General features: G+C 42.3%; 1 pseudogene; it reads right to left on the reverse strand.

Annotated features, from left to right (window-relative positions):
• Positions 1-1,151: 1,151 nt before the first annotated feature.
• On the reverse strand, positions 1,152-1,968 carry LOC102006665 (annotated as a pseudogene).
• Between the last annotated feature and the right edge of the window lie 1,784 nt (positions 1,969-3,752).

Here is a 3,752-nt window from a genome sequence, read left to right on the forward strand (position 1 = left end):
AGGTATGTGTGGTTTTTTTTTGTTTTTTTTATTTTTTTTATTTTTTCGGTTTTTCTCTGGTACCAGGAACTGAACTCACGACCTTGCACTTGCCAGGCAGGTGCTTTGCCGCTGAGCTAAATCCCCAGCCCCAGGTATGTGTGTTTATGTGGCACAGCAGGGTAAGTCCTTATAACCAAACAAGGAAAAATGAGAACAAGGCTGGGGATATAGCTCAGTAGTAGCGTGTTTCCCTAGCATGCATGAGGCCCTGAGTTCAATCCCTCACATTGAAGATTTAAAAAAAAAGAGAGAACAACTAACTAAACGCTTGAATTTAAAGTACATTAACCTATGGAGTAAGGAATATCTTGACATTGGGCAAGTCAAGTGTGTCTGTCTCTGTCTCTGTCTCTGTCTCTCCTATTGTTTTTCTTTTAAATTCCCTTCATTTATTAAAAACACCAATGTTCTATGAAATCCAATGCTCAATATTTGAACTGTCACACCTGTAATCCCAGCACTCAAGAGGCTGAGGCAGGAGGATCACTGCAAGTTCAAGACCAGCCTGGGCTACAAAGTGAACTCAAAGCCAGCCTGAACTGCATAGCGAGACCCTGTCTCAAAAAAGACCAAAAAAAAATTTTTTTTGAATTATCATTTTTGAGCTGTTTTTTATTACTGTTTTTTATTTCTCTTAAATTTACATTTATTTTAATGCTTAAATAATAATTTCCAGTGTGCTTCTGCTTTCTGTTTCAACACACAGAATTAAAATAAATACAGGGACTGGGGGTGTTGCTCAGTGGCAAAGCACATGCTTAGCACACACAAGGTCCTGGGTTCAATCCCCAGCAGTGGTGCTCCCCAAAAAAGAATAAGACAGAAAAGGGTAAAATAAATTTGTTTGTTTGTTTGTTTGTTTGTACCGGGAATTGAACTCAGGACCTTGTGTTTTCCAGGCAGGCCCTCGTGCCACTGAGCTTATCCCCAGCCAGTAGGTTTTAAAAGATAGCCATTTTAAAAAAAAATGCACAAAACAACAAAAAACGATAGCTATTTTTTGATATTTGGAAATGTTTATACCAATATAGTGAAACTAAACTCTAAAGACGAAAGATGTCATTAATTCAGATATCATCAGTTCATTATAAAAGAGACATGGACATTACTTATATGATGAAAGACTGCAGTGGAGTGGGCAGCACGGTGCGATGCCATTCCAACAGTGATTTACTTCCTTCTACACATTTTCCAAGAGTGTCACCATCTCCAAATAAAAAACAAGCCTTATTATCTAGAACTACCTTGGTGCCTCCATATTCAGGAAGAAGAACTTTATCTTCAACTTTCACACTAACTGGCTGAATCTCTCCACCCTTTCCCTTAGAGCCTGATCCCACAGCTACCGCAGCTGCCTGCAGTACTTTGCCTGGAGATTTTTCTAGAAGCATAATGCCTCCTTTGGTGACTCTGCGCTCCTTTCAACCAACAGTCATCAAACAGTGGGAGAAACTTCCTAAATACCTGTCCTGCCAGGGCTCCTGCCCCACAGCTCACACTCCCCCGTGGCACAGCCAAGAGTAACCCCAAAGACAACTATTTTTAAAGACCACGAAAAAGTCTCCCTCTATCCTCAATTCACTCTGAGTAAATCCAAGACGCCACCTGCAAGGTGCTACTTGCTCTGCGCTCTGTGCTCCCCGCCTCCCATCACTCCCCCCTCCCCATCTGCTTACTGGGTAAGGGCTCAGAGTGCCAAACACACTAAGGATGCTTCCCTCCTCTCAGGAACTTGGCTCATGCCGTCCTCTGTATGGGCTGCTCTTTCCCCAGCAGCCATCTGCTACACTCCCCACTCTGCTCAGGTCTGTGCTCCAAAGCCATCAGGGCTTCCCTCCTGCTCACCCAGTACGAACAAGAGCACTCCCTCAACTCCATCTCTCCACCCAGCTGCGCTTTTTTCTCCGCAAGACTAACATTTGCCATGATATGCATACACGCATGCACACGCACACAGACACAGAACAGGTCCTCCATACCTGTGGGCTCTATCTGGGTGGATTCACCCAGACATGGAATAAAATAGGAAAAAAAAAAAAATGAGAAAACTTAGACAGTTAAAAAAAAAAGCAAAACTGGACTTTGTCCCACCCCAGGCACTGCAGTGATCCCCACAAGGGGAAGTGCTGTGCAAGTACACCCTGTGCCCGTGTCGCCTCCACCATTTATTCCCAAGCTCCTCCCTCTCCCCCAGCCCGGTGGTCTGAGCACTGTTCCCCTCGCATCTCCTTGGTGCGCCATGCAGTTGGGCCTAGAACATGCACATACTTTCCCTTCTTGTCCTCTCCCCTACACAATACAGCAGAACACCTATTTACGTAGTACGCGCATTGTTTTAAGTAGTATAAGTGAGCTGGCAGAGATGATTTATGCGCACTGGTTATATGCAAACACAACACCATCTAACATATGGGCATCAGCGTACATCAGTGGGCACTGGTAACTAAGGAGGTCCTGGAACCAATCTCCCAAGGACATTGAGGGATAACTATGTATGGCATATATTTGATTATTTGTTATTGTCGATATCTGCTCACTAAACTATAAGCTTCTTGAAGGCAAGATTTTATTTCATCCACTACTATATAGCATTCAGGACAGTAGATTCAGCTTACTTCTGAATTCCACAAATACTATATTAATTTGTTGATTAGACATTATTTAGCTGGATGTGGTGGTGCATATCTGTAATTCCAGCACTTGGGAGGCTGAAGCAGGAGGATCACTGTGAGTTCAAGGCCAGCCTGGGCTACACAGCGAGCTCAAGGCTGGCCTAGGCTACCTAGTGTGACCCGGTCTCAAAAAACAAAAATAAACATTATTTTTTCGAGAATTTACTGAGAAGAAAAAATTTAATTCAAATGCTCTGCTGTTGCTTAAATTAAAACATTAAATCACTGTGATCTACTTCTTAGAATGGATTCTTTTTTAGATGACATTTAACTTCACACAGCACTTACAGAGAGAAAAGAACACTGGAATTCAAAGGCCAGAAAGTCCAGGTCTGGTCATTGCCTTACCACAAATATCAATACTACAGCCACAGAGTCATAAATTCTCCTCATCTCAGATAACTTGTTTCTAAAATGCTGCAACATTTTGTAACTGTATTGCAGTCTTCTGCATCAAGGTTACCACATAAATTATTCAACCTAGTTTGAGTCTCATCCCTCATAATGTAAAATTGTTAGCTGAAAGACCCTGCATAATTATAAACCCCTATAAAGAATAGCCATTATTGAAGCAGGTGTGGTGCCATCTGCCTGTAATCCCAGCACTCAGGAGGCTGAGGCAGGAAGAACTCTGCAAGTTCAAGGCCAGCCTGAACTACATAGTGAAACCCTGTTTAAAAAAAAAAAAAAAAAAAAAATCAACCAGGCTGGGGAGGTAGCACTATGTAAATCTCTGGTTCAATCCCAGTACCAGGGAAAAAAGCCATGATTCATCCAGATGTCCACTGGAAGGACAGGCTTGAAGGACAGAGTATACTTTGTACAGGAGGTGGCATTTGAAAAGTGAACTTAAAATAAAAAAACTTCAAATCTTCTTCAAATAAGAAGAAACAGCTCCTAGTAAGGGAATAACAATACCTGTTTATTACTCCACCAATAGGAATTTATGGAATTTAAAATAATTACAAATACAGGACTGGCAGTGTACCTCCATGGGAGGGGGTGTGCTCAGTAAGGCCCTGAGTCTGATAACGTGCA

Source organism: Chinchilla lanigera, unplaced genomic scaffold, assembly GCF_000276665.1.
Source record: "Chinchilla lanigera isolate Chin_1 unplaced genomic scaffold, ChiLan1.0 scaffold00081, whole genome shotgun sequence".
In the NCBI taxonomy this organism is placed as follows: domain Eukaryota; kingdom Metazoa; phylum Chordata; class Mammalia; order Rodentia; family Chinchillidae; genus Chinchilla; species Chinchilla lanigera.